This window comes from Heloderma suspectum, chromosome 3 (genome assembly GCF_057233095.1).
Source record: "Heloderma suspectum isolate Gila_16-S chromosome 3, 16-S_ref, whole genome shotgun sequence".
Lineage (NCBI taxonomy): Eukaryota > Metazoa > Chordata > Lepidosauria > Squamata > Helodermatidae > Heloderma > Heloderma suspectum.
The window spans coordinates 211,131,012-211,158,879 of NC_139460.1; the positions used below are offsets into that span (position 1 = coordinate 211,131,012).

The 27,868-nt window shown below is 42.4% G+C and overlaps 1 protein-coding gene across 1 annotated transcript in view; it reads right to left on the reverse strand.

The window, feature by feature from the left end:
- The window catches only part of CTNNA3 (catenin alpha 3), a 1,165,030-nt gene that overhangs the window by 933,331 nt on the left and 203,831 nt on the right, over positions 1-27,868 (reverse strand). The gene's annotated exons all lie outside the window — the stretch shown is intronic.

Sequence of the window (27,868 nt, forward strand, 5' to 3'; positions counted from 1 at the left end):
TTGATGCTGCTTTCAGTTCTGGCCATATTAGAGGCAAGCAAGCAGATAGACACAGCCTTGCACTTGATGTCCAAGGTTGAATATTTCTTCATTACGTATCCTTCAGAATCCTTATGGTAGACCACCTGCCACATGTATCGCTGTGCCCTGTAAGATCAACTGATGACATGAGAGCAATGAAGATGGTCAGCAGTATGGAAAACAAGTCCCATGAGGAAAGGTTGAAAGCACATTACTATCTGGGATTTCAGCCTTATAGTGAGCTCCTGGGTATGTTTAGAGGTAAGTCCCATAGAAGAGATGGACAGGAATCCTAAAAATACTTACTAGAAAGTGAACCCCGTTGAACACAGTGGGAATTACATCTGAGTAAACATGCCTAGGATTGCTTTTTTACTCCCTAGAAAGAAAAACGGGAGGCACACAAAGAAGATCAGCACTATTCTTGAAGCCCTGGGTCAGAAAGGGAGACATGTGCCAAGAGTAGCCCAAAGGGTATTCTTCAGTGCCCCATCCCTATTTCAAGGCCCCTCCATCATTCCTTGGCATTTTGGTCTCCCCAAACAACCATAAGTCTGTCACCCAACTATTTGAGAAGTTGGAGATCAAGGCAGGAAGGTGCACAAGTCCCCTCCAATTTCTAGGTTTGGGGCAAAGGGATTTTCACACACACACACACACTATTAGATCTCCTTACTTCTTTCCTTTCTTCCCTGCCCAGCACATCTCCTGTGGCATCTTTGTCTCCTCCTTTTATTTGACCATGACAGTGAAAGCTCAGACCCCCTCTTCTCCAGGCCTGATCCCAGATTGGGAGGAATCCAGCCTCTGTTGCCTGGTAGAGGCTGCATGCCTGCTTCCTCCCTCCTGGTTTGTGCACTCAGTGCAGCCAGCCAGCCACTGCTGCTATGCCCAGGGTTGGCTAGGTAACCCAAATTGGCCCTTTAGTTACTAGTTTTTCAAGCAATCCTACCACATCAACCCATTAATTATTTGTGTTTTTATTTTTAAGCTTTTGCACTGTATTGAAATAAATAATAATAATTTGTGCAAAACTCTGGCTCAGGAGGAAAGGTCATACATATAAAGATAGTGCTGAAGAAAATACAGGGCGAGAAATGCATAGTTGTGAGGCATCAATAACCAGACCACCAATTGTCTCATGGACCACTCCTCCCACCGGGTACATCAATGGTGTTTGCCAGTCCACACTGGACAGGCTAGCACTGCAACTGTGTTCGAAGTCAGAAAAATCACCACATATCAGACCTTTAAAAAGAGGACAACATAGAAAACATTAGATTGCAGCATTCTGCAATAATGTCATCTGGATTATCCATTAAAACTGAGGGGGAAAATGATGGCAATTTCAGAGAAAATGGCTAGGTTGGAAGTAGCCACAGTTATGAAGGACATTGATATTATTATTCTGCATTTCATTGGCATTTTCCTGGCTCTTTATTTGCACGCGCACACACGCGCACACACGCACACACACACACACACACCACATCTGAAGCTTAAAAGGGAAATCTGCCAGCAACTAGAGTGGGGAGAGTGTGGGGATTTTGGACTGCATTATATTAAGGGTTCAAGTTTATGGTCGCTAGACAGCAGCTAGACAGCCATAGGTTTATGGGAACTGACCACAGAGCCAGCACTCCGAGGTCGGTTCCCAGAAAACCACGTCCCCTTCCCCGCCCCCACTGCCTCGTAAGAGGCGCAGTTCATCCCCAGCTCCACGCTTGGAAGAGCAGCATGGGGTGGGTGGAAAGTGGGAGTTCCTGGGGGCAGGGAGGGGAGGGGATGGCGGAAGCATCGTTATGATGCTTCCTATGCGCCATCCAGCCTGCCCTCCCCTTCCCCTCCACCCCGTTCTGACCTGCTCTGACTAGACAGCCAGAATCAGCCATCTAGCCACTAATGCAGGGCAGCTAGAGTACAGAGGAGAGGATCCCCTCCGCGCTCTGCCCACCCTGGATTGGATAGTTGGTCACCTCCAAGTTCAGAGGCGTCAGACTATCCGCATTGGATTGCATCCGAATTCTACTAACATAATAATTTGCGATTTAACCAGGCAAAGTGGACCAGTAACTTCACATTATAAGGTTGGTAAGGCATGATAAATGTATCTTCCTGTTTAACTAATGCACAGACCAAAGATATCATCTCTAGCAAACAGCATGAGGCACGTGTGGTTAACGATAAGGAGCAGGGACAATTTTGTATCAGTATAAGTAACATCCACTCTACTTTAGACAGATAGGTTATCAAGAATCATTCGTCATGCAAAGCCAGGTGACTTTGCAATCAATGGCTGGCACTCCATGGGAGCCAGACTACCTTAGAGGAAGCAAGAATGAGCAATGAGTTACGAGGTACAAAGCCAGACATCGATTGTGCTTCTTGCTTATTTATTTCCCAGAGCAAAACAGTGACAAAGTGGCACTAATTTTATTCCATAAATCTTTAATATTTCTATTAACAGTATGCTGCAGAAAATATAATTCTAGAGCTTAATGATGCTTTCAGGCTACATTCCTGCTACGCAATGTTTTTCCACACAGTGCATTTCGTGTTTTGTTTGGAGTAAATAATGGTCACGGCTGGAATCTCACTGAAGGGCACAGGTCAACACAAAAATAAAATTAGAATTCAGCCTATGGAAGATTATTATTTCCATATTCTGCTCTATAGCCAGCAAGCATTTTTAATGTAATTAGTGCCTGACCTCAAGCAGCACATGTTGCGCACAGGATTTTCTTTTCCTACCATGGCCCCATTCTCCCTTGAGAACAATGCAGGTACACAGCCCAATCATTACCAATATGTTTGGGGTTATTAAGCATGCCTCCTTCCCACCTAAGGCTGCAATCCTAAGGACACTCACTTGGAAGTTAATCCAATTAAAATCAATGGGATTTATTACCCAGCAAATATGGCCTGGACCAGGCTATAACTCACTGGAACAATAACCTTGTACATGATTGTTTGTTATGGTGACTAATAAACAGCAGTGGCTTTGAAAGAAGGCTCCACGGGCATCCTCAAAAGGAGCTAACGGTCATGCATGCCCCGTACTCCTCTTTCTTTGCCCCATAAGGGGCTATTGTACAGAAAGGCGTATTGTAGAAGGCTGGAGATATAAAGGAAACGTGCAATAAGTACAGAGCGATGAGACATGAAGCACTCCCTATCCTGGCTATTGTCAGCTAAGACAGATCACTGGAATTTACAGGTGGAATTTACAGGCCTACACAAAGAGTAAGTCACATGGTTAAACACCTCTGGGACTGTCTACAGATGAAGAATCACATAAATGAGTGCCCCCTCAAATAAAAACCTCTGTGCATACAGATATTAGAAGTCCTCCAGAAGGGTTCCAGAGATGCAAGTTTTCTACAGAGATTTGTGGGGATGGGGGAAGCATTCAAAAGTTCAACCCCCACTACCACTACTTCTCAATGCACAGGCCTGGCATCAGGGGTGGGAATGGCACGGCAGGTGCCAAGAGCCCATCTGACCATGCCAACCCCAAAGACACCAGACAGCAGGCATAAAGTGGAGCCAAGTGCTGGCCCAGCTCCTGTTCAAAAGTGCTGTGCCTGCAGCAGCAGCCACTCACATTGATGTGCTGGGCATTGCAATTGGGGTAATCTAAAATGGTGGGGGACAGGTGCACCACTGCCTCTGGGGAAACCTTTGGGGGAGGGGCAAGGCAGCAGCGGAGGACAATGGAGGTGGTGGAGGAGGAGGAGGCAGCAGGCAGGCCAAGCAGGCAAAACGGAGGAGGTGGCAGCTTTGGGTGAGAAGGAGAAGGAGGAGAAGCTGGAGGGGGGCATTGGCAGCACCATGGCCAAGGGCCCCCTGAAGTCTGCTGCCAGCCCTGTCAATGTGTACGATTCAGGAACAGTGAGCCTTAGCGACTAGAAGGTTAGACAGAGCCTTGCCTCCTCCTCCACTGTCTTCTAAGTCTAAATCACGGCAGTCCACATAGCTCCCACCAAATGAAATACCTGGAGATGCATATAAGCCATAAAAAGTTGATCACGACACAGTGCACTCTATCACTTTATCCTCAGACTGGGGCATGATCCACCAAGTGGTTCTCTTATGCCAATTCCATTAAAATGAAAAGGAGCTGTGCATGAACTACCCCATTCTTGTGAAGCTCGCCTTCATTTCAATGAGGCATGCACACAAAAACCTTTCTGGTGGGTTGCACCATTGCTCACTGACTCTGAGCAATTAATCAGAAACCTAACCAGTCTTAGTACCTTTTTGGCAGGGTGCTCCTCTATCCTTAACAGCAGAGGCTTCAGCAGGATATTTTTTCAACACTGCATCTGTTTGTCACACAGGTACTATAGGTCCAGGAGCCCTTACAAATAAAGAGTTGAAAACCTTAATTGGGTAGCTTTGTCTCTAGGTGGATGATTTGAGTGGATGATTATGCAGGGTGGTGAAGGATTGCTCTTGATATATTTGTGGCCTTTCGCAATACAATTATTCTGTTCCTCATAATAAAGAAAGGGGTTTCTCAGTTCTCAGATTTTATGAACCACAACCTATACAGAAGCCCAAATGTATATTGCAAGCTGACATGTATATATCAAGAAAATAGCCCATAACTAAATATTTATTGGATCCGATTTTATTTTTCTCTCTTCAAGAGAATTTGAAGTAGAACATAATTTTTCAGAACTTATTCACTCTGAATATTCCTTACATGCTCAGTCTCTGCTGAGATTGGTGTTAACACTCACAAGTTAGCTGCATTCCATTACTTAAACTTAAAAGTGGCCTTTTTGCAATCTGTTAATGCAGAAAGTCAGCTATTCATGTTCATGAAATCATCACGCCCTGTTAGGAAAGCGGTTTTCTACATTTGCATTTACATTTGCGGTTTTCTACCTACTTTCTTAAATGAAAAATTCATAAAAAATTACAGCAAGTGGAGGCACATACAGTCAGGGCCAGAAATATTGGAACAAGGATAACTGTTTTGGCAGTTGGCCTCTGTACACCACCACATCGAAGTTGAAAGGAAACACACCCAGATGGGAGCGAAGTCAGGACTGTCAGCTGTAATTCAAGGGGTTTGACAAAAGTGGGGCACTAACCATTCAGGAAGGACAGCCAGTGGCATACACCCCCGACCCCCATCATTGGTGGCTCATAAGTAATGGAACAAACCAACATCATTTCAAACTGGAAGATCGCCTTTAATACCTGGAGGAAAATCCTTTGCAGTCAATGACTGCCTGAAGTCTGGAACCCATGGACATGACCAAATGCTGAGTTTCCTCCCTCAAGATGCTTTGCCAGCCCTTCACTGCAGCTGCCTTCAGCTGCTGCTTGTTTGTGGGTCTTTCTGCCTTCAGTCTTGTCTTCAGTAAGTGAAAAGCATGCTCTATTGGGTTGAGATCAGATGACTGACTTGGCCAATGAAGAACATCCCACTTCTTTGCCTTCAGAAACTCTGAGGTAGCTTTTGCTGTATGTTTTGGGTCATTATCCATCTGCAATATGAAGTGGCGTCCTATCAGTTTGGCAGCATTCAGCTGAATCTGAGAAGAAAGTATAGCCCCATACACTTCAGAATTCATCCTGCTGCTTTTATCAGCAGTCAGGTCATCAACACCAGTGACCCGGTTCCATTGGCAGCCATACATACCCGTGCCATAACGCTAGCTAAAACTACACTTACCGCCTTTTTTCACTTCCAATGAGGTTTCACTGCCTGCCTTTCACACTACGCAGTAGCCAGCTCGAATTGGAAACGGAATTTCCCACTTCCGTGCTCCCGCTTTCAATACCCTAATATCCCAGTATTTCCCCTTAATGTGGTCTGATTTTCCGCCTTCGCTACCGTATCCAGTCGTAGTCCCCTCCCCCGCCTGTCCATATACGGAGGTGTTTGTATTTCCCTCCAGTCCAATCACAGCTCTCGATGGCCCCATGTCTTCGAGTGCTTCACAACTTCGAATCTTGGAAGATCATGCCTGAATTAAGAAAAAAAACATTGCGGAGAAGCCCCGATTCTGCAAGGATAATGCCTTAATTTTTAAAAAAACATCCAGAGCGGGGGATAGGAGGGGGTAAAACTCAGTCTTATTTGAAGGGATAGAACAACCCCCTGCACAGTGCAGGAAGCCTGATTCCCAGGCGGTCGCCCATCCAACTACTGACCGGGGCCGACCCTGCTTAGCATCCGAGATCAGACAAGCGTGTGCAGGAAAACAGCAGGAAAACAGCACAGTGCTCGAGTGTGAACCGAGCTCGCACATTCGATGAAGCACTGCAACGGGGAAAATGGGTGAGTGTGAATAATCACGTTTTAATGCAAGAGCATTTAACCCGACAGGACACCAAATTCATTGCGATGGTGGGCGCAATGTAGATCGGCCCACTGCCTCCACCATGTTTGACAGATGATGTGGTATGCTTTGGATCATGAGCTGTTCCTTTCCTTCTCCAGACTTTTCTCTTCCCATCATTCTGGTACAAGTTAATCTTGGTTTCATCAGTCCAAAGAATCTTATTCCAGAACTGAGCAGGCTTTTTTAGGTGTTTGCTGGCAAAGGCTAATCTGGCCTGTCTGTTGTTGAGCGTTACCAGTGGTTTGCACCTTGTTGTGAAGCCTCTGTATTTACATTCATAAAGCCGTCTCTTGACTGTAGATGTTGACAATGACATGCCTACCTCTGCAAGACCGTTCTTGACCTGGCTAGATATTGTGAAAGGGTTCCTCTTCACCATGAGCAGAATTCTGTGGTCATCTACTTTAGTTGTCTTCCGTGGTCTTCCAGGCCTTTTGCTGTTGCTGAGCTTGCCAGTTAATTCCTTCTTTTTCAGGATGTTCCAAACTTTTGTATTGGCCACTCCTACTGTGTTTGCTATCTCTCTAATGGGTTTATTTTGTTTCCTCAGCCTAATGATGGCCTCCTTCACTCGCATGGACACCTCTTTGGACCTATGTTGGGGGTTCCACTGAACAGCTACCAAATGCAAATGTGACACTCAGAACCACCTCCAAGCCTTTTATCTGCTTGATTGGTCATGGGGTACCCAGGAAACAGGCCACACCTGGTTGTGCAGCTGCTTGTCAGCCATTCGTTCCATTACTTATGAGCCACCAACGATGGGGGTGTGTGCATGGCACTGGCTGTCCTTCCTGAATAGTTCGTGCCCCACTTTTGTCAAACCCCTTGAATTACAGCTGAAAGTCTTGACTTCGCTCCCATCTGGGTGTGTTTCCTTTCAACTTCAATGTGGTGGTGTACACAGAGGCCAAGTGTCAAAACAATTATCTTTGTTCCAATATTTCTAGGGATGTCAGAGAATTTCGCCACGAATCTCGGGGAGGCCGAATGCCAGCTCATTCGGCCCCCCGAAATCAGTGGCAAAACGGTCTGCCACCCCCCCCCCCCGCCACCCCCGGGACGGGACTTACCTTGGGCGAATCTTCCTGGAGGCAGCTGCGGCGGGCCACAGCCGCACTGGTAACCACCACCATTACCAGTTAAAAAAAAAAAAAAGTGATAGGCTACGTAAAGATTTACGTAGCCTATCACGGCTAGATTTTTTAAAAATACCGTGATAGGCTACGTAAATGTTTACGTAGCCTATCACGGCTGAGTAAAAAACAAACAAACGCGCGTACACAAATGGCGGCGCCCATGGGCGCCATTTGCGTTCCTTATTTTGGCACATCTAGTCTACGTAAACATTTACGTAGACTACGGCGAAAATAAGGGGAACGCAAATAGCGTAGCGTCTACGCTATTTGCGTTCCCCTTATTTTCGCCGTAGTCTATGTAAATGTTTATGTAGACTAGACGTGCCAAAATAAGGAACGCAAATGGCGGCGCCCATGGGCGCCGCCATTTGCATACGTGTGGTTTTTTTTGTTTTTTGTTTACTCAGCCGTGATAGGCTACGTAGACATTTACGTAGCCTATCACGGCTGACTGCAGGGATGCAAACGGCAGCAGCTACGGCCGCCGCCATTTGCAGACCCGGCCGGCCAGGATTCAGGAGGGGAGGGACAGAGCACCTCCACCCCCGGCCAGAATTTTGAGGGGGAGGAATAGAGCGCCTCCCCCCCCCGGCCAGAATTTTGGGGGGGAGGGACGGAGTGCCTCCCCCCCAGCCAGAATTTCTGGGGGAGGGACGGAATGCCTCCCCCCCCACCTCGAATCACATTTCGTTAACAGGTAAGTATCTTTCGTACATCCCTATATTTCTGGCCCTGACTGTAGTTTACCATGTGCCACTAGAAATCAAAAACCTGTGGAGTAGAAAGTTTCTTCTTTACCCCACCCTGCTGAGAGAGAGGTGGGGGGAAGCAGAATGGAGTGGACAAAGGGTATGAGAGAAACAAAAACTGAAGTACACGTGTTTAAAACACAGCACACACAGCAACCAAGAATCAGCAATCTGCATAGTAGCATGAAATACTTTATCAGGAGAAATAATCACAAAATTAAGTGCTGATCTACACTAGAACCAATATTACTGCAATCAATTAGACAGCATGAGCTTTTTCTCTGCAAAGAAATTGGAACACTGTGCATTGTACATGAGACAAGAGATGCAGAGTTTCCTTTCACTTGATCCATTTGAGTGTCAGAGGCTGGAACCCTACACTGCTATTCTGCTGACTCTCCTTAACAACTGGATGGGGGTTGGCAGCTCCCCAAAAAATAATAATACAGCAACACAGCTTTTCTTTAAAACTTTAAAAAAGGAACGAAAACAGAAGCGCCTTTTAAAACAATAAAACAGAAGACTCATTAAAGGTTTCCTTCCATTCCTACTGACCTCCATGCATTCAAAAGGCTGCTCTGTAGAAAGCCTATTTAAACAAGCTGTAAGTGTATATAGGCTATGTACATGTGATATGTATGTATTTATTTATTTACAATATTTATATACCACTCCTCATCAGAAGATTTCGGAGCGGTGAACATGTTCCCACACCCCCCAAAAAGCAAAGTACACATTGCATAGAGAAAGGGGACAACTTGCATGCACGTAGGGTTAATAGAGAAAAGCCGATGAATGTGTGGAGGGTGGGGAAGACCACTGGCATGACCTCAACTCCCCCTACACAATTTCATTCACCTTAGATGTCATCTGCACAGGGTTAGAGTGAAGACTGTACATGTGTAATAAAGTACCCTTTGTGTTTAAGTAAGGTTGTCAATTAGTCTCCCGTTTCTTTTATTATGATACCATTAGATTTCTCATATGTCTCTGCATAACCCATATCCTGACATGGAAAACCCAACTGAAGGAATGGAGTAGGGATGCTGGAGAAATCCACAACAGATTCAAATAAGTTTGGATTTCTGTAAACCTGACCTGTGGATTCTGCAGTGGACTGCCTTTTTTGAGTCACGTGGATTCTGCGGACCTGCAGACCAGTTTTTCACTTGGAGGGGGGGATTTGTGCAAATGCGCTAATCTACATTGTTTAATGTGAATTGGCGCTAATGCGAATTAGCACTAATCCAAATTAGCACAAGTAGAATGAAATTCTGGTAAAAAAAAAAAAAATCTGAATCCGTCAATAAGCAGTTGACAGAATGGAAGACACCTAACGATCTGTGAAACACAGATGGAATGGATTTAATGAAGTCCGTACATCCCTAGGATGGAGGGAGGACCAATCAGCCAGATCAGCAGCAGCTAAAGGATGCAATTATGAATTTGATGACCCCCTACTTTGTTCCAGATTTGGATAGTGGAAAAGCATGTTAGATTACCCCCACCTCACTCCAAATTCTAACATGCTTTTCCAATACCCACCTTTCAAACGTGCTCTGTGTGTAGTTATAATGGGTCACACTCCTCATGTTTCTCCTGATGTCTGAAATGTCTTTTGTAAACAAATTAGTTTTAACACAAGCAACCACTATGTGCCTCTGTTTCATAAAGCAAAATGTGGTTGTATGTCATGAATACGATCTTGGTTTGTCACTTGAGATGCAGATGTCTTCAGTGGCATGAAGTGGTCCAGCTGAGACTGGTATGCCTGCTGAGACTTATCCTGAACAGGAATAGTCTGGCAACAGTGGTCCACGCTCTGGTAACATCTCATTTAGACTACTGTAATGTGCTATATGTAGGACTGCCCTTTAAGATGGGTTAGAAGATGCCATAGATTCAAAATACAGCAGCCAAAATTTTCACTGGGATGACTCATTGGAAATATATCTTGCCAGAACGGAGATCTATTACTATTTACTTCCAAGTCAAATTCAAGATTCCAGGGTTTTCTACTTTTAAAAGCTCTTTGTGGTGTGGGACTCAGGTACTCTAAGGACCACCACCTCCCATATCAACCTGTCCAGACATTAAGATCTTCCTGTGAGGCCCTTCTCAGGTTGCCACCACCATCGACCAAGTGGGTGGCAACAACAGAGAGCACTTTCTCAGTTGTGGTGCCCTGGTTATGGAACTCCCTCCACAAAGAGTCTCGCGTGGTGCCTCTCATATTATCTTTTTGGCATAAGGTTAAGACATTTTTATTCCCAAAGGCATTTCAGTGATTTGTATATATTGTATTGGAAGGATGCTGTATTTTAAACCCCAGAACTGTGGTTTTCACAATGCTGTTTTCATTGATATTTAGAGAGCAATTCTATGGCCCCTAGACATTGTCTGAGGGACCTTAAGATACTGGGGATTTTCCCCTCCAAGGCTGTAGGCAGAGCTACGCCCTCGGGGAAGAAAGTCCCTGCTCAGATTCCCCCCCCCCGCTCCCCGGCCACCACAGAAAGGTCCCTCTCACAAGACAAGTGTCACGACTTTGGGAGGAAGGAAATGGGCATTTTGGAGGTGGGGCTCTGGGAAGGAAGGAGAGGCTATGTGGATCCACAAACCTCTGGGCTTCTGTCCCTGCCTCCACACGTCAGCTAGATAGGCTCAGAGGCTTATTTAACAGAATCAAAGGAAAGGAAGATGGAGGGGCTAAAAAGACTCTAGCGCTCCTCCTGCCCTGCATAGGATACATGGAGAGCTCCAAGACTGGGGTCTTCCATCTACTGAGGGTCAATCGGATAGGACTGTACTCTAAATTGTGTTATTTGTTTATTTATTTGAATTGTTTTAGGGTATATCTTCTTATTGTTGTTCTGTTTAAATTTGCACTGTAAACCACCCTTAAATAAATTAAATAGAAATGAATTAATATATACTCATTAGGCTAATCCATGCTTCCAGCAGTGAACCATATTATGTATTCATATATGAAAATGTATAATTAAGAAACGTCTGTGAGAGCCTAATTTTGAGTAGAACCTTCAGTTCATAAAGTAAACACCACAGGAAAAAAATGGGGGGGTCAAATTTCTGCTAATCTTTATCACTGCCAAACACTCATCCTGTTTCACACACCCTTTAAAAAAAATACCAATTGAGCTGGCCCTATATAAGTATATACAGACCCAGATGTAAATTTAAGCGCTGCTAACAATACCTCCCTGGTCATCAAATTCGGATGAATCCAAACATTGCCTTTTAACTTCAGATCTTTAAACAACAAAACCTCAAAGTAGCTTAATAATAGGGTTGAAAGCATTAGCTAATTAATTGGTGTCATTAATTTACTATTTCATTAATTGATTTAATGTGTAGATTGCAGATTAATTAAACCATGCTACACAGGAGGAGACAAACCACATTAAGCATAGGCACTTAGGGCTGTCAGCTGTATTGTTAACAAGCTTTGTACATCTCTTCACTCTCAGGTCTTATGGACTTATATTGGCAAAGTTTGAAGCTCAGTGACTGAAAGAGGCAGTCATTATCAGATACTATGTTATAAGTAATGTTGATGTTATTGCTTTTATATCTCTCTTCAACCAAGAGCATTTATTACTTTGTTCAGTGTGTTAGTACTGCAGCAGCAGAGATATAGATTACCTTAAGGTTGATTTCTTTGTTTTTTGTTTAAGAAAGAAGCTGTGTTACAACCCCTGCCAATAGTGAGCCCTATCTGTGAGGAACTGTTGGCAAATTTCTTCTCCCTAAGGAGAAATTCGGTGAAATTGTCCCCCCCCCCCCGTTTCTCTGCTCACAAACAGAGTGGAGAAATTTGAGAGGCCATCTGTGCACAGCTCTAATACACACTTATGTGGGAGTAAGTACTATTGAATGCAATGGTGCTTACTCCTGAGTAGACATGTATAAGACTGCACTAGTAGATTAAGAATTTTAGAAGGAGCTACAAAGGCCAACATAAGCTGAACGATTTTTATGTTAACTGGAAACTATTTTTGTGTTCTGAACTCAATATCGCAAATTCATTTTGTATGCTTTTGGAGAAATATGCATTTGCTTTTATTTACTTTTGAGTTATTCTGTAATATCTGGAAAATATATTTTACAAACTCTTTTGTGGCAAACAGCAATGCTTGGAAGCAACAGCAGTTCCTTGGGTGATGTTCCATGTTAAAACCCACAGGAAGGCAAACAGAACCTACAGTAAAGGTGTAAGCGCAGTCATGGTATGTAGATATGGAAGAATGAACAGGTCACAGAAAAGGTAATGAAGAACTAAGGTATGGTTAAAAATCAGGATATTTTATTGTAATAGCCAAAGAACATGTTCAATGTTTCCTTGCCAACTTGTTATTGCCTGTAAGTGGTAACTTCCCCCCCACTTCCGCCCCACCCCACCATCCAATATTGGGAAGCAAAACGGATGTCAAATCTCTCTGCCACAGAATAAACGTGGAAATCAACCCACAGTCTTATCTGGAAAGCCCTATGTGGGATTGCTCCTGCCAAAATATTTAATTCATTGTAAGGACACCACCATCAAACCCGGACGAAATGAATGGTCTATGACCTGCTGACATAGAGGAGCTGCAGTGCCATGGATGCCTGCTTGAATGTGCCACAAATGCCTTTCTGTCACTTAGAACCAACAAACATAGCCTAGTTATGTGCAGAAGCAGAACAACTCTAGCCAGTTTGACTATTTAGGAAATTCCTTCCAAACTCTTTTGAAAATAGGAACAAATTGCACTAACCAGTTCGATGATAAAACGTTATTGTACCATTCCTAGCACACTGCAGTACAGAACTATAATGAGCCTGGTCAGTATTGTCTATGACTGGTAAAGATTTGGCCAAACTGACATTAGTGCCGTTCATTTTAAAAGTACAAAACATATTTTGGGAGAAAGCCAGCAAAGCTAGTCCATCTTGCTGTTGCTTGATAGGTTTATTGGTCGCTTGTCACTTAGATAACAAAAACTAGTTCTTTCCCATTCTGCTTAGTTAATCCCTGCCCATTCACCCTTAAGAATCCTGAGATGCTCTAGGGGAATTTCCCAACTCCTGGCAGGACTAGCTGAGAGATATGAAAATTAGATATTCCTTCTGCAACCATTAATTTAAATTGATGTGGACAATGAGAAAGCTCCCCTACACTGGAATTTCTTGATTGGTTTTTTATCAGCCTTGCCATCACTGAGACTTCCAAAGCACTGAACAGTTAAAAGCAGAAGGGGTGCCCAGACTTACTAAAGGGATGGGACTCTAGTTTCCCGAGACATTCTATTGTAGATGTCTTTTGGCTAAGGGGTAGATTTCTGTGTTCTGTTTCTGTTTTCTTGAGCTGACAGTGGATGCCATCAGCCTCCTAAGCTGTTGGATCTAACATTGGCAGTGGTCCTGTTGAAACTGGATAACTAAAGCATGAATTTGCCTTGTTCTTTTACACTTTCATGGATTAGCTTTTAAGCCAGATGTAGAAACACATCCTTTTCATTTACAATTTGAATTCCGAGTGACTTGATTTCTCAAGGATAAACCTATTTCTATCACTAGAACTATTTTGCCTCCGGATTTGAACTTTCTGCACTTATGAATACTCTAAACACTCTGTCTTAGAGACAAATTAGACATGACATTAATTGCATGAATGCATTGGCACTAATGGGAGTGCCAACAACAGCTTAGAAGAGGCTTTTGGGGGGGAATGTTTTTTGTCAGGGCTGTATCAGGGAGAGAAAGAGTAAAGCTCCCCCTCCTCACACCCTACAGTCCTGAACCTGCTCAGACGTCCCTGCAAGTTGATCTTTACGAAACAACAAAAATAAACATTAGATGCATTCATGCAACTAATATCCCATTACTTGCATGCTACTGGTAAACTGATATTTAGGTTTTGAAGGAGCATCCCTAAATGCTTAGAGAGCAAAAAAAGAAAAATATTAAGTGCCTGTTTGGAGTAATGGCATTGCTAATGTTTCAATATGAAATAAATGTCCTTTTTATCATAACCAACAAATTGTGGCATATTTTGCATTTTATGAAGTATCGTTGATTAATGTGTCTTTGGAGACTTGTTAAGTTTGATTTCCCTGAAGGGCTCAGCATGCACTGGGCTTTCTGAGCTGAACTATTTATTCTGAATTGCTTATTTTGAATTTATATTACCTTTCTTCACCCACTCAAGGGCTGTGTTGTGCTTAAGGCACCATGGGCTAATGCTTATGCCTTCATCCCACTTTCAGCAGTGGGCCCTGTATTCTTGGGGCTCCAAGTAGACATAACTATCCATTTTGATCAATGTTGGGCTCCTGGTTTTCTGACAATCACACAGGTCAAACAAAGCCATGCATGTTCTATGTGAGGCTGCATTTGAAGGGTGTCCTGAAACTTCAGCTGGTCAAAACAAAGCTGCCAAACGACTGACCAAAGTCGATTAGTGGGAGCATGCGGCTCCATTTTTGTACCAGCTTCACTGGTTCATTTTCAAGCTCAGTTCAATGTGCTTTTTATTATCTTTCAAGCCCTGCGGGCACAATCCTATCCATATTTAGACAGAAAAAGGCCTGCAACTCCCAACAGTGTTCAGCCAGCATGGCTGGCTGGAGAATGCTGGGAGTTGTAGGACCTTGTCTGTCTAAACATGCATAAGATTATGTCCTAAATGGTTTACAACCAGAATACCTAAAGAACCACCTCCTACCACAAGCCCACTCTCTCAGATCAACTGGGGATAGCCTGTGGCATATTCTGTCCCCTTCTGAAGTTCATTTGGCAAGAACACATGACATGCCCTTCTCCTTTGCTGCACCTCGGATGTAGAAGGCCCTGTCCCCAAGAGAACCATCTAGCTCCCTTCTGATGATTTTTTGCTCTAAATTAAAGATGTTTCTGTTCTAGCAGGCTTTTGGCCTGCTGGATATTTCAATTGCTATTTTTATTGATTTGTTGATGTAAGCCACCTTGGATGCTTCTGATATTTTGGATAGACAGATAAACAGATAGATGGATAATTTTAATGTAGACATTATACTATTTGCTCCCCTTTCACCATACACTAGCATACAATAGCATCATGCACTGGATAAAACAAACCCTAGTCCACAAAGGCTTATGCCATAATAAATGTGTTGGTCTTTAAAGTGCTACTAGCCTCCTTGTTATTCTTGGTAGCACACAAAAGAGGCCAAAACTTTATTAGTTAGCTCCAAGGGATTATTAATTTTAAATTTTTAAAAAACAGCAACAATATGACCTTTACCATGCCCTTTAAAAAATGAGTACAGAAAGACAAGACATGTAAATACATTAACCTAATGTAAATACATTTAATTTGTAATGTACTTATTCACAGTAATTTTAGATAAAACCTAGGGAAAAGTCCTCCTTGTGCATTAAAAGCATGGTAGCTGTTTAGTCAGCGAACACTTCCAATATTTATTTGCAGTGCTGGGTTATTACCATAATCAAGGATTTATTCTAGCTTGGAGGGAAGGAAAATACCATTTTGTTGAAAGCTTCCTGGAAAAAAAATAGTCTTCAGCAGGGGTGCTGTCAAGTATACCAAATATGAATCACTGACTATTGTACTGAATCATCCTCTCTAGATCCATAAGCCATGCATCACCCTATATTATTCCAGTGCAATCCTCAAGTAAGTATTCGATTAATGCTGAAATTGTTGGCTCAGAACCATTTAATGAAGAACAGAACTTAAGAAAGGGAAATCTTTAATGTTCTTTCTCCAGTTCTCCAGCACTGCATACAAATTTTAAACATCACTTCATTTAGCAGGCGCACATAATTCAACTTCTACATCTAGAACAAAATTTGTTTGAAAACTGGGGAAAGCTGAGAGTTGTAGGAATTTTTTCTATCTAAACATGCATAGGACTGTGCCTTAAATTAAACAAAGGAAATACAATATTGAGTTATCAGCACAAGCCGCTCCTTCTACAGTTGCCAAATATGGAAGCACCCCTGCTTGAATTATCATGGACAAAATTGAAGCCTGTGACAAAGCTCGCTTCAAGCAGGCAGCCCACTCAGCCCACACCCCATCCTCTCTTCCATCACCTGCTACACCTCATCCAAGTGGGGGGGGGGAGAATAGTCTCCTAGCGGCGGGGGGACAGAAAAGTATACCAGAAGACTCCACTGAAAACAGGACAGATCCAACTGATAGGAAAGCACCTTGAGTATCATTTCCCTCCGGGGCTAATGGGCCTTATAGTCTAACCAAACAACCACTGGTAGGGGAAAAAAAAAAACCTCTGGCACATCCCACATGTCTTCATTGAATGTGATCATCTTGAATGGAAATGCAGCTTACATTCTGTTATTAAAATGTGTGTGAGTCATACAGCATAACCCTTACAGGAAAAGCCAATACTACTGAATGTTGCTGCCTGTTACTTTAGCCTCAGTTGTTATATAGAAGATCCACTTCTTTGTTGGCACTGCGACACAGAATTAATTTTTTTCCTCCCATTTTCTGCAGAACATATCAACTTCATAACATAGCAACTTCCAAAGTATACAACCGCAGTCTCAGTCTTTGTTTGCAAACCCCCTTGTAATGAGAATGTCACAGCAGTGATACAGAAATCTCCATCACTGAGGATTAAATAATTCTGGAAGAACTGGAAGTCATTCAAACTTTTACTTCAGTTGTACTTGAAAAGGGTAACATTCCAAACTATGTCACAATGAATGAGTGACTGTGACCCCGATAATATTTGGCTCATTTGTTAGTTCTTATTTATTTAAATTAGAATATTTTCTTTCTTTCTTTTTTAAATTGAAATTTAAGGATTTATAAGAATTTACGTCAATGACAATATAACTAATTATACATTCTGAAGTTAAGAAGGGACTCTTATAAACCATTGATAAATTACTAAACTAACCGTCAACAAATTATATTTCATATTCAAAACCAACATCCTTAAAATTATAGATCACATATTTCATAGCCAAATCAAAACATATATATTTACTACTGGATACATATTCATACAATGTTTTTAAACTGTACAAAGATTCTCAATGAATATAAAATAAGATCATGTTTTCTTAACAGACCTGTCTAATACTTCAAATTATACCTCCATTACATCATTTCAAGTGGGTTATATCAGTTAATATCCGTGTTATATCAAACCTTCATAAACTGAAAAAAGGTTCCCAGTTTTCATAAAAGTGTCCTTTTTGTTTCCATCTCTCAGTTTTTTTATATTCCACAATCAAGCACTGTTGCAACATTCCATATTTTTACTAACTATAATTCAATATTGGTGCTTGATTACGTCTCCACAAAGTAGATATCACAATTTGTGTGAAATTCCCTTTCTTAAGGTCATGTATTTTATACACAAAATTCTTCAGAGCAAGATTAATCCAACAAGACCATTTCCCCACCGTGATATGGTCCACTGTATAACCAACAAGGCTGTCACCTTCTGACATACAGATAGAGGAAGATGAAAATGCACCTAGACAGGAATGGCAAAGCCTTTTACCTTGCAGAGCCAGCAGGCTAACAGTGCACATATGATTGCTGGCTGGGTGGAATGAGCAGGTAAGGTCACTGGAGATAAAAAGCCATATTAAGAACCCCTTAGGACAAACAGTGGGATAAGAATAGAATAGTATCCCTTGAGCACAGAACAGAGTAAAGGGAGGAAATCCTAAAGCCGTGGTTTCCAGGAACTTGAAGCCTTTTCTTTTTTAAAGCTGGTGCTCCCCTAGAAAAGGGGCTATTTGTAACTCATATGTGCTTAGGGTCTGTCATGTGCCTAGGGTCCTAGTTTCCACTCCTCATTCTTGTCTTTCTTTTATCTATGAAATTCAAAAGCTGTCTTTCTACCCAAGAAGGGCTCCCATAACGTTTTGTTCAATGCCTCTGTGTCAGAATCTAGACCCCAGCTTGGGTTTTTTCTATACTCTGGAAGATCTAATAAGTTCTAATAATAAAGACATGTTTAGCCTGCATCAAGTCCTCACTGCTGGCAAGAATCAGCTCTGAAAACATTGCTGGAGAGGGAATAGCTTGACTAGCTACTTATCATAAAATATAACATGTGCTCCATCCATAGCAAAAGTATCATTATTTCTTTATCAACTTTAGTCTCCCAAGTGCATTTGCTCAGGAGGAGTAAACACTTAGTCCAAACCTGGATAGTGTTTCATTCTGCTAGCTTCTTAACAGCGTTGTTATCTTGAGGGCTATTGTAGCAGAAAGATGGATTTAAAAAATACTTCAATAAATAAATAACAGCTGCCATCATTAAAACATTATGGGTTATATCCAATGTTAAGTCCCATTCACTTCAGTGGGTCTACTCTAAGTAGGAATGACATTGGATGCAAACCCATAGGTGATCTGGACACCCCAAAAATAAACACAAGCTTGGGGAAGGATAGACGGGAGGCGACCCTGTCCCTGCAAAACCCCATGGTAATTTGGGCATACAACCTGTTCCAAGAAGCATGTTATATAACCAAGTAATCTGTCTTGTATGAAATACAAGTGCAATTTCATATCCCTTTGACAAACCTTTTATTTCATAAAGTATTTTATTATAACAAAGAAGCAGAAAAGCATAGTGTAAAAAAAAAAAGATGTATTCACTGGGCTCTTGCTGATGTTGGGCTGCAACCTCTTTGCTCTCAGCTTCTTGACCAGAACTTTCCTCATCCCATCCAGTTTTCCCCTGAGTTTGTGGCCCTGCTCCTGTCTGCTCCCAGTCCTGTTAGGAAGGGTGGGCAACACAGAGACTGCATTCTGCCACCTGCCCTTTTATGCAGGCCCCACTGCCCCAAAATTCAGCTGTGGCAACAGCCACAAGAAAAAGCTGTGATTTACTAGTGAAATTTGGCAGCTCAGTAGCCGCAAAAAAAGGGGGGGGGCTATTTTGCTTGAAAACAAGATGTGTTCTCCCCACATGCTTTGTTTGAAAGGAAAATCATGGGGCTTTGCCACTCCCATGCCACTGAATTTCAGCAGCAAAATCAGCAGCAGGGCAGCAGTGGGGGGGGTGCAGTCCCCACTGGGTTCCGGGGTGGGGGGGGGAATTGCCGCCCAGACCTGCTGAAATTGAAAGGCCATTTTAATTAGCCTTTCATTTCGGCCATGTTGTTATCTGCTGACTGTGCATCCTGGGTGTGGCCCTGCTAGGTAACCCCTGGTTGTCCAAAAGGAAGAGAGAGAATGGAAAAACGTTCCTAAATGAATCATCAAGGTAAGGCCATTGTTTATAAGGCTAATACTTCCCCTAATAATTCCTGAAATCCTTTCTTAAGGACTATATATATATATATATATATATTCCTGAGAGGAAACTCAAGGTGGCTAACAGTCAAAATCATCAACATTTAAAACAAAAACTCTGATTAATAAGCAATCATTTGTAAGAATAGCAATTAACCATAAGGGTTAAAAAAAGAGAGAGCACTATTAAAACTTTTAATCAAACACCTTCTAAAAGAGACATGTTTTACATACTGCTTAAAACAGTACAGCAGCCTTCCCCAATCTGGTGTCCTCCAAATGTGTTGGACTGCAACTCCCAGCATGCCCCGCAGTGTTGTGGCCTGACGAATCTCCATTGGCAGAGCATTCCACAAGGTGAGCACAACTGCAGGGAAGGCTGAAGGCCTTGCAGCTGCCCACCTAACTTCATGAGGCTAGGAGATCTGAGGATGATGACCAGAGAATGCGGAAAGGAACATAAGAAAGAAGGCGATCTGTTGTCCCATCTGTTGATTAGCCCAAGTTCTATATGAATGGCTTGACACGTTTTTCACTATTTAGAGATTAGCTCACCTGTCTCAAGGGAAGTTCACATGGGGAACAATGATATGGTTTGGAATATTGCTGGACCTGTATCATAGTATATATGGTTCCATAATCCTTTTACTAGGCTGCAGTATTCAATGTAATATTGTTGTTCAGTCGTTCAGTCGTGTCCGACTCTTCGTGACCCCATGGACCATAGCACGCCAGGCCTTCCTGTCCTGCGCTGTCTCCCGGAGCATGCTCAAGTTCATATTCATTGCATCCGTGATGCTATCTAGCCATCTCATCCTCTGCCGTCCCCTTCTCCTTTTGCCTTCAGTCTTTCCCAGCATCAGGGTCTTTTCCAGGGAGTTTTCTCTTCGCATTAGGTGGCCAAAATATTGGAGCTTCAGCTTCATTATCTGTCCTTCCAATGAGCACTCAGGGTTGATTTCCTTTAGGATGGACTGATTTGACCTCCTTGCAGTCCAGGGCACTCGTAAGAGTCTTCTCCAGCACCACAGTTCGAAAGCATCAATTCTTCGGCGCTCAGCCTTCCTTATAGTCCAGCTCTCACAGCCATACATTACTACTGGGAAAACCATAGCTTTGATTAGACGGACCTTTGTCGGCAAGGTGATGTCTCTGCTTCTTACTATGCCGTCTAGGTTTGCCATAGCTTTCCTCCCAAGGAGCAAGCGTCTTTTAATTTCATGGCTACAGTCACCGTCTGCGGTGATCTTGGAGCCCAAGAAAGTAAAATCTGTCACTGCTTCCATTTCTTCCCCTTCTATATGCCAGGAAGTGATAGGGCCAGATGACATGATCTTAGTTTTTTTAATGTTGAGTTTCAAACCAGCTTTTGCACTCTCCTCTTTCACCCTCAACAAGAGGCTCTTGAGATCCTCTTCGCTTTCTGCCATTAGGGTGGTATCGTCTGCATATCGGAGGTTGTTGATAATTCTCCCGGCAATCTTAATTCCGACCTGTGATTCATCCAACCCGGCATTTCTCATGATGTACTCTGCATATAAGTTAAATAAGCAGGGTGACAATATGCAGCCTTGTCGTACTCCTTTCCCAATTTTGAACCAATCGGTTGTTCCATGTCTGGTTCTTACTGTTGCTTCTTGACCCTCGTACAGGTTTCTCAGGAGAAGGGTAAGGTGGTCTGGTATTCCCATCACTTTCAGAATTTGCCACAGTTTGTTGTGATCCACACAATCAAAGGCTTTAGCGTAGTCAATGAAGCAGAAATAGACGTTTTTCTGGAATTCTCTTGCTTCCTCCATGATGCAGCGAATGTTGGCGATTTGATCTCTAGTTCCTCTGCCTCTTCTAAACCCAGCTTGTACTTCCGGTAGTTCTCGGTTCGCATACTGCTGAAGCCTAGCTTGTAGGATTTTGAGCATCACCTTGCTGGCATGTGAGATGAGCGCAATTGTGCGGTAGTTTGAACACTCTTTGGCGTTGCCCTTCTTTGGAATTGGAATGTAAACTGACCTTTTCCAATATAGGGAGCCTTTTTAATTTGCTTGCTGTGCAGGGAGTGCTAGGAAGGGCAAAAGGGGGAATCTTTCTTGCTTTAAATTAAAAAACCAGGATGTTGGCAGCTGTGATATTAAATTGTAACATCCAAAGCTCAGCGTCCCAGCCTCAATTCTAGCGACATCCAATCTATTCGTCCACCTTGTGCATGTATACCTTCAATACTACTGTATATATACTGTCTTCTGTTAGGAAACATGTTTTATATAATGAAGCTGTACAGCCATAAGACAAGAGGAGATTAGATGAGTCCTTAGAGAGCTGGGGGAAGGCAGCCTAATACCTCTTAATGTGATGCCATGATCTCTTCTTATTACCACTCTATTATGTGAATTTATAATTTTGGTTAAATCTCCCCCAAACATGCCTTTTTGTATATAAATGTCTTAATTTAGACATTGTTTAAAACATTTTCATAGCTTGCCTGTGGTCTTAGGATGTATTATGTTTTTGAAGATAGAAGCATCTGCAGTTAACAGTGGCATTCAGGACCATTATGCAGATTTAGAATAACATCTTAGGGCTGATGCAAATGAATCCTAGGTGTGTGGCAGCGCCTGAAAATTTGATTGCTCAGTGGCTCCTGGCAATCAAATTTTAAGCAGCTACAAGGCTGAGAGAGTCACTGTAAGGGCAAATTACAGCAAAAATATGATGGGTTGGTTGCTTGCAGTTTTCTGTAAGATGGCTTCTAGTTTGATTCAGGTAGCCCTTCCTCTGTGATAGGGGTTCATTTTTGTTGTTGTTGTTGTTGTTGTTGTTATGTGTACTGTGCATTTTGATTTTTTCACATGCTAGCTACTTCAAAGACAAAGGAATTTATGTGTAGCACAGCTGAACCTCATTTATTCAAATAATATTCAAGGCGTAATTTGAAATCGGAGTCTGGGTAAATGGCATTAAACTAGGTTATAGTAACATGGGGATATGAGAGACCTGAATTTTCTGATAACTGGGGTTTGAACAGCACTGGGGTTGCAGTACATATATCAGACATAATAAACCTTCAGGGTACCCTTTCTAACCTGCCAGAGCCTGACCTACCCTCTATACAAGGATGTGTGACTATGTTGAGAAATAACTCCTTGCCTAGCAAAGACCATGGAATACTGGGGGTCCCCATTTGTCATTTATATAGTTCTCACTGGAGATGGACAAATCTGTCTATTTTTGGGCCATGTCAGTTTCACATGAATTCATTCATAAATCTGCCCCCCATCACATTTCCACCTCAATCTGGTGTTGCTGTTGTTTTAAGAATCTGCAAGAAAATTCTAATTATTTTTAACCTCTTTGTCACAAAATACATATTTTTGTATGCACTTTCTCCTAAAATACACATTTGTATATGGATTTTAACCTAACATTTGCATTCTTGTTCCATTTTGGTACATTTTTTGAGCTGATAACTGCGCTGCAAGTTTTGGGGAAGAGTGAAAAACAAAAGACAACTGTATTCTGATCCTTGTATTAGCCTGGGAAGTGTAAATCAGCTTGATTTGCTTGAAAATGAGGACCAAATGAGGACCAATCCTCAAACATCCCTATTCTTCCTACCCCCAAAAATGGATTTTTCATACTCCTGAGATTAGTGCCATTTCCTGTTCTACACATTGGGCAGGATCCAGATTCTACTGTTCCCCCAGGAACTGGCATCAGGGCAAGTTAGGAATGGTTGCAGAACTTCGACAGTACAGCTGCTGACATTCCAAGTATATACTGCTCCTGCTTGAGGAGTATATACTGCTCCTGCTTGCAAACAAACCATCCCCAAAACCTGCTGGCTACCATGGTCCAATCAGCGTCAGATAAATGTCTCATGTAGCATACAAATTATTTATATATTATGTATTCATTAAGAATTTTTTAAATTACCATTCATCTTTGCAGATACCAGGGTGGTCTACAAGAGTATGAAAGTAGGTATCCAATGGGAAGCTGCCTTTTACTAGTTCACACTATTTGTCCATCTAGTCCAATACTGTCTACTTTCTGGCATCAGCTCTCCAGGCAGAGGTCTCAGGCAGAGGTGGGTCTCTTTCCCATCATCTGCTATGTGATCCTTTTAACTGGATATGCCAGGGACTGAACATAAGAAGAGCCATGCTGGATCAAATGAAGGGTCCATTTGGTCCAGCATTCTGTTCACACAGTGGCCAACCAGCTGCCCTACGGGAAACCCACAAGTAGGACATGAGTGCAACAGTATCCTCCCCCCCCATGTTGCCCAACAACTAGTGTACATAGGCATACTGCCTCCGGTACTGAAGGTAGCATATAGCCATCAGGAATAGTAGCCATTGATAGCTGCTTCCTCCAGGAATTTGTCTAGCCCCCATTTAAAGCCATCCAAATTGGTGGCCATCACTACATCTTGTGGTAGCAAATTCCATAGTTTAACTATGTGCTGTTTGAAGAAGTCCTTCCTTTTATCTGTCCTGATCTTCCACCAATCAGCTTCATGGGATGACCCTGGGTTCTAGTATTATGAGAGAGGGAGAAAAATGTCTGGGACCTTCCGCATGAAAAATATGTGCTCTACCACCAAGCCACACACCCAGGATTAATTTGCATTAGCAACAAATTGATTTTCTTACTTAGTAAATGAATTTGTATCGCGCCCTTCACCCAAACAGCTCTTCTAATCAGCATGAAGACCCTGAATACCAGTGTTAATAGAAGCTAGTTTCTGCAAAAGCAACATCAATTACAAGACCACAGACAGTTATAGAAATGCTTGAAACAATATCTAAATTAAGACATTTGTATACAAAGGGATGTATAGGGAAGATAATCCAAAAATATAAATGCACACAATGGAGTGACAATGTGAAGATGATGACATAATATTAAGAGAAATGAGGCTGCCTTCTGAATTCTTCCATCAATAAAAAGAGTGCAACTTGTTATGCATCAAAGCGAAATACTTTTCAATTTCTCAGAGAGCTGAATATCTGGATCCGGAGCAGAAAACTGTCCAAATCCTGTCAGGTCTGCACTGGATGAATTTCTCCTGCCCATGATGCTGAAATTGGTCTCTTACTTTGTGTGCTATTATGATGCAGTACATAAAGTACCAAACTTTAACTTTCATATCTGAAATATATTATAATCAATGAGAACGAACCTATTTTGATAATGCTAGAAAAAGTACATTTTTGTACGTGGCTACATGATGTAAATATGCTGGGAAAGTATCTACAGGACATGAAAATACAAATCCTGGGGCTTTTCCAGACAATTGTTTTTTAAAATGGATTATCTCATTAGAGCTTTACTTAAGCATTCCCCTCTCCAGTGATATGAATATGTTCTTCCCTTGTAATGGATGCAGAGATGGGGAGCAGGGAACCTAGCTATGAAGGGGTAACCATGCTTCCAGTTACAACGTCGCTTGTAAAAAGGAGGCCTGGATGGGCATTCCAGAGCTCTATAAACCAAGAAAAAAACTTTTAAAAGTAAAGGTTCCGAAATCACCAGTCCTGCTGCATTTTAATGGGGGGGGGGTCATTTTTTAAAACAACACTGGATGAAAACTGCAATTCTGTGGTAATACCCCAGGAGAACACAGAGCCACCAAGGGCATTTGTATTCCTTTAAAAGAGAACATTAACATGTTATCTCCATGTTGCTGTTAATTGGTTGTTTTGGATATGCATTGTAGTATTGTTCTTTTAACTGTACATCGCCTTGAGGGGCCCTGATAGTCAGAAAGGCAAACTATAAATACATACATAAACAAGTAAATAAATAAATTTAAGGGTGGAAAATATAAATTCACAAAATGGTGTCAAGATGAGGGAGTAGTTGGATCTTTTTCATCCAGAAAACAATCAGTAGCTCCCTAAGAAATTCACTCAGCCACATTAAAAATGCATGTACTGTACTGTCAGGATAAAGAATTCAATTTCCCCCATGTACAAAAGGCAGTGTATCCAGTGTGCAATAGCAGCTCTTCTTTGAGGAGCTATATCTGGGTTCTGTGTAACAAATAACTGAAATAACTGCAGCAGAAATAAAAGGATACTCTTCCCCTGTTTACTTTGGCCTCCCCTTCCACAGTTATTTCCTCTGTGTTGAATTTTAGATTATAAACTGCTTAGGGCAGGGACCTGCCCTCTTCTGCTCTGTAAAGCAGCCTTCTCCAACCTGGTGCTATCCAGATTATGTTGGATTATAACTCCCAGCATGCCCCAGCCAACATCCAATGCATCTGGAGAACACTAGGTTGGGGATGGCTGCTATAAAACTCCATGCACACTGATGATGCCGGGAAGAGGAGGGGGAGGAGGAAACCAGTGGAGGCTGGTGGCTCCGATTTTGGTGGGGCTGTGCATCCATTCTGGGTTTTACTTAGAACCATTCAGAACTCTAAACAGGCTATCCCCAAAACAGGTTCACCACCTTGGATAGCTCCTTTAGAGTTCTGCCTGGTTCTGACTAAAACCCAGAATGAATGCACAGCCCCACCAAAATTGGAGCCACCAGCCCCACTGAAGATAACAGTGCATCTATGCCATATAATCTATATAATATGGAAACACCCCCAGTCATACTTTGAAGTAGACATAGAACAGTATCCAGTGGGACACTAGTGCTGATGTAACTTACATTGTGCTAGCATAAGGGACCTCTGGCATGACAACAATAGCGTTAGCAGGTGCAATGGGATTCCCCAGGAATCTCATCGCACCAGCTAACACTGTTGGTGTAGTGCTAGAGATGCCTTATCTAGCACAACGTAATTTACGTGAGTGATAGTGTCCAACTGGATACTGCCCACAGAAGTTTTAAAGGTACTTCAAATCTATAATCATTCACCTATGTGACAAATGCCATATGACTGAATCAGTAGTACAATCTTTGCTCATAGAAAACTCAGTGTTGGCTTTCTAGTCTCAGAAGATGAAGTCTCCCCCACCCCTGCCCCAAATCCGTTACATATTTCAATTTAAAGTCATCTTGCTGGATTTACAAAAGTTGTTGATGACTTTCTATAGCTTTGGCAAACATTAAAAAGTTCTATATGATCTGTGAAATCAAAATACCTGAGAGAACGCATAGATAGGTTTAGCATCAATAGTTTCTGCCCCTGAGAAGTAAGAAAGTATCACACCTCAGCATGAAAACCAATAGTTGCTCAACAAAACGAATTGCCAAAATGACTTCTTAAGTGCCTTTAGATAAGAATAACATATCTGCTCGCAGAGATTATGTTTCCAGATAAAATGCTGGACTGAGTAACTGCATCTACCATTGTTATTGGTGTTTGTCTCACTTCTTCTTTTTTACGGCCAGTTACTTTCACTAAGGTAATGGTTCAATCTAAAGTCTCAACCTTCCAACTACGCATTATATTTTCAAAATACATTTTAAAACATTTCAGATTTATAATCTAAGACACTCCTAACCTCAACCCACTTTTGACCCCTTAAACTCACTCTTGGCAATCCACTCCGTTTAAAAGTAACCAGATATTCCAGGGAAATCTTTAAAACAACAACAACCTTATTTGTAACTGGGGGAGGGGAACTAGAAGGCTAAAATAAAATGACTTGCTGTCTCCTCTTCTATCAACATCTTGTCAAAATGTTAACTGTAAAGCAGCATGAACATCAATAGTGCTATGTAAATAATAACTACTATTCTAAATTTAGGGAGACTCTAGGCCTTTTCAGATATGAATGCACACAGAGAATCAATGCATGGGAGAGGAGCTAATGCCTGACACATACAACTGTACACGCAGGCGTTCTGTGGGTCAAGGATCACGCTGGCCACCCTTCTCCTGCCAGGGCCAGCCCTTCCACTAGGCAAAGTGAGGCAATTGCCTCAGGAAGCAGATACTTGAGGGCAGCAGTGGCAGCCCCCCAGGCCATTCCTCCTGGACCCCTAGGGCATTCCCCTCCCATGGAGGACAGAGCTTTGTGTGCCACACAGCCTGTCCTGTGCCCCCTAAACTAGCCTGCTGCCCTCAGGTGTGGGGGGAGAATGCTGTCTCATCACCAGTGTTTGAGTAAAATTCAACTGCCCAAGCCAGTTAGCTTCTGTATGTGGAATGGAGGAAGCATCTTCTCCCTTGCCTCAAGCACCAAAATGTCTTGGACGGCCCTGCCTCCTACGCATGCATTCTATGCCTGAATTCATGTCTGAAAAAGGGTTACTCATTTTGCTGACATGTCACAATGTAAAATATCTCTGTTGTTATTATAGAGTAGGGGTGGGGAACCTTTTTTCCTGTCAAAGCTT